The 9,478-nt window shown below is 40.8% G+C and overlaps 1 long non-coding RNA gene across 2 annotated transcripts; it reads left to right on the top strand.

Annotated features, from left to right (window-relative positions):
* Window positions 1-1,388: 1,388 nt before the first annotated feature.
* On the top strand, window positions 1,389-9,087 carry LOC137342855 (uncharacterized). Of its 2 annotated transcripts, XR_010967369.1 has the most exons (4): window positions 1,389-1,451; window positions 2,476-2,621; window positions 4,420-4,584; window positions 8,031-9,087. It is a non-coding gene; the product is annotated as an uncharacterized lncRNA (long non-coding RNA). The 2 variants fall into 2 exon arrangements; XR_010967370.1 differs by lacking the exon at window positions 2,476-2,621.
* Window positions 9,088-9,478: the final 391 nt, after the last annotated feature.

Below are 9,478 nucleotides of genomic sequence, written 5' to 3'. Positions count from 1 at the left end.
GAAAATTCCACTGGTAAAGAAGGGACAGAAGACGACGCATCAGGCCAGCTTCCAAGACTGAAGATCTGATCAACCAGAGGTCTTGGAGTGTCGCTCTCCAAATTAAGGTTGCATACAGTCATTCTTTCCAGTATAACTAGTGTCAGCTTCAAATTAATATACGTTTGTCTCTCCATAATCGGTGGTCCTTATGGGTTGAACTTATAAGGAATAGATAGAAGTGACCTTTTATCTTATAGCCCTTCCAACAGCGTCATCTAGTTACATGGAAAAAGATATTTAATATTAATCGATCTGACATGTCAAACATTTCAGCAAAATTAGCTTAAAACAGCTTATAGCATATACCTCACAAGGACAGCTTTTAATTCATTTTGTTGTGGATACTTTACACAAATCAGCATATTCCACCAGCAAGCACCAGAAAAGTAATTCACAAGGAGAAGAACTAACAAAAAGAACCATGTGACAGGGTGGTTCAGTTAATTTAGGTGGTTTGAAGTTCACATTGCCTCGATCTGAATTAAAAGATTTTAAATGCCAATTGCTGACCATAAAAGAGCCTTCACCAGACCACCAGGAAGTAAACCAGGAGGGAATTAGGTACTATATTATAAGACTGCACTGACGGTGATGCTGGTGTGGATTGTGTTAATTTTAGATTCTTCCAAAGGAATTTAAAAGTAGCCATTTCAGACCATTTTGAATTGGTCACTCATTACAGTGGATTTCTTTCCTACAAATGTCTTTTGCTCATTAAACTGCCCAAGGTTTACCTCACCCACCACTGGAGCACCAGGGAAAAGAGACACAAGCCACTAAACCATCACTGATAAATAAGAATGTACATAAATAAGTAAAAAATACTGCCAATCCTTTGTCACTAGTCCCAACACCTACTATGAGGCTCTTGGCATCGCTGGGAATGGAATTACCAGTATTGACAAGGATATCTGTGTCCATTTCAACAGGCACAATGCCATTTCATTTTAAGCTTTGCTCAGTTTGAGGAAAATCCAAACATGTGAATTGTTCCAAATTTAGGATCTTCAAAAGAAATCAGAATGACTCCAGTTCAGATTCACGGCTTATTCCAATTGACATCTGTTCTCTACAGATGTTCTCTTGTTTGTCGCTCAATTAATTTTTGACCACATTTGAGTTACGCAATCTGCCTGGTTATAGCTTGGAAGTTTAATTTGGTAGTATATTCAAGAGTGTGAATTATAAAGTGGATTTTTGTCTGTGTCAATGGGATCGATTTTAACCCTCCTCGCCCAGTGAGAATTGTGTGTGGGAGGAGTTACGGTTAAGCCGAGTCCACTTACTGGCCTGAGGTCACTCCGTTCCCGTCCAACGACATCTTATCTTCATCGCCTTTGAAGTTAGCCTGCCCAGTGTCAGAGAAACCTGGCAAGCTTCAGCAGAGTGGCCAGAAGAGGCCAAGATAAGTACAATTTTTTATTCTTCGACGTAGCAAGAAGAAATCCTCGGCCCTCCCTCTCCCTTTCCACACCGATATATGTTTGTGATTCCCCCCCCAACCCAGTACTTACCATATGCCGGGGCCCATTCCCTTAGCTCTCCAGTGGCAGTCGGCTCCTGCCTCAATTCCCGTTCCCGCCCACTGGTCTCAACATCATTCCCACGGGCTTCGATTAGGACATCGATGTCAATCATTCAAATGTGGCTGTTAAGTTAAAATCAGCTGGGGCCTCGTTTCCTTCCTAACTGCCGGGTGTGCCATCTACTCTGAGCCTCCCACGCATCATACCTGATGTTCCCCCCCCCCCCACCTTTAAAATCGTGGGCCAATATCTCCATGGACAGAAAGCTAATGTATTTATAATTTAAAGGCATTTGACTGGTTACTAAAAGAATAGCTATTCTTTTCCCGACAACTTTATAAAGTTCTCTTAATCAGTATTTAATACAGATTTGCTTGCTGTAACTTCAACCGTACAGCCACAAGACTCCCACCCTTTAAAAGGCAGCAATGAGGAAGTGGCCCCTTGTCAACTCAGAGCCAAATCTAAACTGTTAAATTTGCTATTTCCTCTGCAAGCTTGCAAAGTCAAACACCAGAAAAGTTGGTTGTCTGCCCAATCACCTGTGTTTGGATAAACTAGGACTTTAGGCCAGAATTTGAACTGACTACAGATAACAATTTCCTCGAAATCCAGATCATATGTATCCAGATCCAAACTCTAGGAAAAACAACCAAAAGAAAAAAATCCCTAACACATTGACACAGTGTACGAGGCTCATGAGAAAGCTCAGCTGTCCAGTTTTAATCAGGACATTTTGACATTAAAAAGCAATGCTGGCTAAAGCAGCAACAGTACATTAGACTTCCAAGTTTGCAAAAAATAGATTTCCAAGCTTGCAAAAAAATAGCCGATTTGTTGGTTCTACAGAAAGCTGTGTTCCCATTTCAGCTGTCAACTTGAATTCCACCCTTTCAATGCATTGCAGGTTTAAAGGCATCTCCCCAGAAGCTAAGGAAACACAAGGGCTGAATCTGGAATATCTACAAATGCTGGCCTGAAATCTTAGTCCTTATTTTCCAAGAACCCAGGGAAGACCAAGAATTGGCTTCATGGCATTATTTTAGTAACAGGGTATGACCTAGAATAATTATACAGGCTTCAGTATAGAATTTTATTTCAAGAAAGGCCAGCTTGTTTAACTTCACTCTTACTTAATGATAAACATACCGGCCATACAATAACAGCTACATGCAGAAAATGAGGCAAAGTACAACTCTCAGGAAGTGAACTGAAAGTGATTTACCAGCAGGGAGTGGAATTAGTTAAAACAGATCCAGCATTTCTTAGAAATGAAAAGGGCTAAGAAACTATGAAATTTGATCTTAACCCTTACATCACTGCAAGTGTCCTGGCCAATATTTATCCCTTGACCAACATCACTGAAACAGATTATCTCATTGCTGTTTGTGGGACCTTGCTATGCGCCAATTGGTTGCTGTGATTTCTACATTACTAAAGTGACTACACTTCAAAAGTACTCCATTGCCTGAAAAGTGCTTTGGAATATCCCAAAATCGTGAAAGGCGCTATAAAAATGCAAGTTCTTTCTTTTCTTTAATTTAATCTCAATATTTGCTTTTAATTCTGGGACAGAATCAACATTGACAGTTTTCAGAAATGTACACATATATTTATTTGATTTTTCAAATTGTATCCATGAAAAGAGAACACATGATTGTAAAATTTATTTCTTAGTTTGTTAGGCAAGAGACGTCTTATCCTTTGTACAGTTTTAGTTTAATGATCAGTTACCACTTTATCTTAATTTGTCCCCACTATGTGCTGTCTATAGGTAATTTACAGAGAGAAATATGAGCTGCAAATACAAAGCAGTTTAATAAAATAATGGTGGGGGAATAGCTGATTGCCAGTCCTACCACAGCTTCTGATCCCATTCAGCTTGTATTGATTTTTTTCTTAGCTAGCATGTCCCTGCACCATGGTCAAATATTAAGCACAGCTTCCACACAGCGCTGTGGTACAATTGCTCGCAGAAATTCCTTTCATGCTTCTGGATTTATCTCATATTAAAAAAAAATTGAAACATAGAAATGAAGCAAATGGACGACTTTTCGTGCAGTGATAGAATTCAATATTCTATAACTTTTAAATTAAAAAACACAACTCCGAAACAATTTTTAAAAAACACCTGGAAAACCTTGATCCCAAAAACCTGCTGGCCTTCGATTCTAGCGTAGAGGTGCGAATCTGCCCACCAGTGACCTCCAGCACTGACTCTGCCAACATTTGTGGGATCAGGAAGAGGTCACAAGTGAAGAATCCTGGTGAATGCTAACTGGTCTGGGGGTTACGACTTCAGAATATGTTTGCAAAGACCAAGATCTTGGGGCAGAAATTGCTCGCGAAATAACGGAGTGCTCAACAGCACTCACCGTTGTTAGGCGAAATGGAAAAGCAAGTTCTGGCGTTCGCACACATGCAGTGAAACGAGGAAATACGGAACTTGCTCCTAGTTTTCCAGTCATTGGACAGCTTTGAATTAAAGTTACATCACACATTGCAATCAGCGAAATCATTGAAAAAGTGCAAACTTATTTTATCTGCTCAGCTGGAAAGTAACTAATTACGCCGCCAAACAGATGCGCTTAAAAATACAGGTCTAAATTAAGTTTTAACAATGCGGTAAGTCTTAATGACGGCCAAACAACTAAAAATTAACTTTTAAAAATGTGGAGTCTTATTACTTCTTATTTTATTCATTTTTGGTCATTACATTTCTTTTTACTTTTCCCTTCTGTCTTTTTTACTTAATTCAATTATTTCTCACCCTCTCTTTTTTCACTGTCTATAACTGTCTTTACATTGTTTTTAATGTTGTTTCTTTCACGTCCTGGTTTAACAATTCAAGCCGGCAGAGACAGTGAACGCAGCGTGTCAAAAATCCTGCGATCTGATTGGTCGAAGGGAGAGCTCGATCCTCTCTCTTCTCCTAGGATCCTAGCTTCACTTGAACTGACGCTGGGCTCTTCTCCGCTTCCTATTCGAGAAAGTGGCCAATGAAAAGACTAAGTGGGTTAGTATAATTTTATGGAGTGGTGAGGAGAGTTGGTGCGTTGCTCTGAGCAATTTCTGGCCTTGAAAATCATCTCTTTCAGCTCTTTGAACTAAATTCACCAACTCTGAACATTGATGGTGATTACATTGAGTGAGTCACTGATTTCAGTGTCAAGGGACCACAGCTCCTCAACACTAATAAAAAACAGGTCCAGTAACACTGCCAATGTATTTCACTCTTTAAATAAACTATTGTGGAAAAGATATAGCATATTGGGATTTAGGGTTATTGGAAATACACCAAGGGAATAATGTAGGTAGATGAACCAGATTTACCAAAGGTCTTCTCCTGCTTGAAACTGTCACTATATTGGCTCGATGTACAAGAGGACAAAGCTGCTACTGCAACTCAACAGACAAGGATTCTGGCCTTAAACAAATTTTGGAGGCAGTTGCTAAGGAAATGGAAAAACCTCAAATTAGCATGTATAAATACTGCTATGAACCTCCCTCTCATGCTTCATATTTATATAGTGCCCTGCACCTTGAACAATTAGCTGCCTAGGTTTGTAATGATCGCTATATTATACGGGAGATGTCATGACTAAAATTGTAAGGAGACAGACATAGCAACAAGAAACAAGCAAAGGCATGAAAAGGCAATATTAGTAAAAACGTTCATTTATGATCATTTCAGAATTTTTTCAGTTGTCTTGTACAAGCAATCCACCCCTTCCTACCCACATTTTCTCTCAGTACCACGCCCATGTACTGTGGTACTGAGCAATGAAGATCAGCAATGTTCCACCTTCAATGCTAGACCTATGCCGAGGTTGCCCATTTCAGCTGAGCAGCTATGGGAACACTTTAATTAGCCTTAATTTACCTGGATTGGGATGGGGGGGGGGGGGGGGGGAGTGCAGAATAAATCAGCTAGGATTCCCATTGTTGATCAGTATCTAGTAACTGCTGGTGGAAAGTGTTCAGATATGGATGTTAGGTGGGCCAGGATTAGGTGAAATTTAGCAAAATAAAGTAGTCTGTGATTGGTATTTTAACTTCCCTATTTGACAAACAAAAGATCCCTCTGACAAAGGTTTAGGATCATGCTGATGAAAGTCTCTTTTTATAAACACATCTCAACTGAAAGCCAATTTTTCCAGTGTTCCAAAGGTACTTCTATGAATAGCCTTAGTAATTAGAATGGAATTTTTTCTTGTATAGGAGATGATCTATGAAGGATCAGGTTGTAGGAAGTTCAGCCAACTTTCATAACCTTTCTTAATTATTCATAGAGAATGACACATAATATTTGGATTACTGCCCAACCTTAACAGGAAAGTTTGTTATTTGAGGCTTCATGGTAGAGGCAAAAAAAAATGACAGATCATTCAAAACATTTTATAATGGTTCTTAGCCTTTGAAATAATATTTCTGGACATATTGTAGCAGATTCCCATATGGAAAACCCATACTCATTTTTGCAGTTTCAACTGTTATTTGAAACTACTTACCCATAGTGGGTGAGCTTACTTGGCTGATTTATCCATAATGTGAGTCCTCAGAAGATGTTCCAACCCATGGTGGGGGATTAGAAAAATTGCCACAGGATATTATGTTGCCTCGCAAAGTGCCTCTTGCTGCCTGGTATAAAGTGGAATTGACAGCTGCATAGAGATGTTTAAGCCCAAGACAATCTTGCCTTCGTGACTGGATCAGGAGGTGTGGAGGTAATAATTTGGTAAAATGGGGAAATAACATCTTAAGAGGTTGCACTGTACTCATGAATCCTTTAATTTTTGACAATACAATAGTAAAATTTCTATCACTAAAGGAAGAAATCATGTCCATCCCCCCACCCCCACCCCATGAACTGATGTAAAATATACACAATTTCTCTCTAAGAAAACTACTTAAGGCATCCACACCATTAGAAATTGGATTTTGATTTTACCCAAGAAACTAATTGTAACTACATAGAAGTATGGAGATGCCAGAAACAAAATATGGGGTTTCTGACAAGGCATAAAATTACCTCGTACAACAAATGAATAGTATTGAAATAAATAATTTGTTTTTCAATGACGCCCCAGTCAAAACAACAATTGCAACAATTTACTTGAGTTTTAATTAGAAAACAAGAAAAATTGCCAGCCAGTATTAAAATTATAGAATCATTGGGGGGGATTTTCAACTGTTGCCTACCTGTGGAACCTGTTCCTCCCTTGGACCCCCCAGGGAAGCCCGGTGCAATTTTCAGGTGAGTCTTCAAATGGGTGCACAGCACTCCTGCCTGTTTTGGGTGGGAAGGCTTTTTAAATATGCAAATCAATGTCCTCCACCATTGTAGGATTGCAATTGCAATTTTGAAGTACAAATAGGCGCAGCATGCGTGATGCACATTCTGCCAATTTGTACCAAGCGATGAATGGCCTAACCAGGGAATCTTGAAGGGACCACTGGTAGCCACTCCACAAAGGGCCCCTAAACCTCCTTTTCTTTTTGTGGGGCCAGGAGGAGTGCTCGTTCTGTGTCCAAAGACACACTGCAGCCTGCTGTTAGCTTGCGCTCGCCACCCTCGGGGATCGGCTGCTCCCCCCTACTGACCTGCAGGCCAGCTCTGCGTAGAAGAAGGGCAATTTCCCGTTCACCCAGTGAGCGGCAGCAGAGTGCCCGTATGGCCCCTGTAGCTCGCCGCCCGTATTCAAGTGAGGCCTGAGCCTGAAAATGCTTTGGGCCTCCTGACGCTGGTTTCGGACGGACAGAGACAGCTGCTCCGCCAACTCGACGCTCATTTTGGGCCTATGCTTAAAATTGCCCCCATAGATTCATAGAAATTTCACCACAGAAAGAGACCATTCAGCCCATTGTATCAATACCTGTGCTAGCTCCATCATCAGAATTATCTAATCCCATTTCCCTGCTTTTTCCTTGCATCCTGGAGAACACAATTGAGAGGATCTGATGACATAAACTAAGAGATGAAGTTTGAGCAGTTAATTTGGTCACCAGAAGTCCTAAATTTGTTAAACATCAAGAACATTTATACAGTGCCTTCAACATAGAAAACATCTCCAGGCACTTCTCCAAGGGATCGGGGAAGCGAAGAAGAAAAAAATAGATAAAATAGGTAAAAGTGATAAAGGAATTGAACTCAGAGATATTGCCAGTCAGAGCTCCTTAAAGTCCCGTTGTGGTTAGTCTGCTGCGATTGGAAGCACAAATAAAAAGAAACAGCAGCAACCCATTAGAAACCCTTTCAAAATTTCTCAATATATATATGTTTCAACTCATTTTTAACCTTCATTGCTTTGCATCAAAAATAGTGCTGGGAAGTCAGGAGAATCACATGGCAATATGAAATATATTTAATTGTAATTTTGTTCTGTACAATAACATTTCAACCTTGAATAAAGGAATCTGTATCATTCCAAAACATAAAAATCAATTAAAAATCTGTTACAGGTCTCTATTGGATTTTGCTTTCATTTCATCTGAATATCTGCATGGATACAACCATATGATTGAAGATTTGATTGAATTTCCACTGAGAGAACCATATAACTGACCAGCGACCCATTAAGCTTTCCTGACAATCAGAACCCTTTCCTGAAGATCAGTGTGGGATGAAGAAAAACTGTTAGTCCATCCAGTTCACTCTATCATCTAGGACCCGCATGCAGCAAGGCCTGGACAACATCCAGGCTTGGGCTGATAAGTGGCAAGTAACATTCGCTCCAGACAAGTGCCAGGCAATGACTATCTCTAACAAGAGAGTGTCTAACCACCTCCCCTTGACATTCAACGGCATTACCATCGCCAACTCCCCCACCATCAACATCCTGGGGGTCACCATTGACCAGAAACTTAACTGGACCAGCCATATAAATACTGTGGCTACAAGAGCAGGTCAGAGGCTGGGTATTCTGCGGTAAGTGACTCACCTCCTGACTCCCCAAAGCCTTTCCACCATCTACAAGGCACAAGTCAGGAGTGTGATGGAATACTCACCACTTGCTTGGATGAGTGCAGCTCCAACAACACTCAAGAAGCTCAACACCATCCAGGACAAAGCAGCCCGCTTGATTGGCACCCCATCCACCACCCTAAATATTCATTCCCTTCACCACCGACGCACTGTGGCTGCAGTGTGTACCATCCACAGAATGCACTGCAGCAACTCGCCAAAGCTTCTTCGACAGCACTTCCCAAACCAGCAACCTCTACCACCTAGAAGGACAAGAGCAGCAGGCACATGGGAACAACACCACCTGCATGTTCGCCTCCAAGTCACACACCATCCCGACTTGGAAATATATCGCCGTTCTTTCATCGTCGCTGAGTCAAAATCCTGGAACTCCCTAACAGCATTGTGGGAGAACCTTCACCACACATACTGTAGCGGTTCAAGAAGATGGCTCACCACCACATTCTCAAGGGCAATTAGGGATGGGTAATAAATGCTGGCCTTGCCAGCGACGCCAACATCCCATGAATGAATAAAAAAAAACCTGTTTCATGACTCAGTCTGACCATTTTCATTTTATCCCAATCGCAGGACCACATTTCACTACTCTTAGCTGAATTGGAGATTGTGATAACATTGTTAAATGATTAAAATATGTCAGCACCCACCGTGCTAGATGGCAATGCATTTCACAAGTTTAGTTCGTGACTACTTTAGCCTATAATTAGATCCCCCTGGCTCTGCACAAAATCTCTCTACATCCATTTTATTGAATCCTTTTGGAAGAAAAAAAAGAAAAAGATTTGCATTTATATAACACCTTTCATGACCTCAAGACGTCCCAGCCGATGAAGTACTTTTGAAGTGTAGTCACTGTTGTAATGTAGGAAACACGGCAGCCAATTTGTGCACAGCAAGGTCTCACAAATAGCAATGAGATATATGA

This window comes from Heptranchias perlo, chromosome 26 (genome assembly GCF_035084215.1).
Source record: "Heptranchias perlo isolate sHepPer1 chromosome 26, sHepPer1.hap1, whole genome shotgun sequence".
Lineage (NCBI taxonomy): Eukaryota > Metazoa > Chordata > Chondrichthyes > Hexanchiformes > Hexanchidae > Heptranchias > Heptranchias perlo.
Note: the sequence above shows the minus strand (reverse complement) of the source record. Positions and strands in the feature narration are given on the sequence as shown.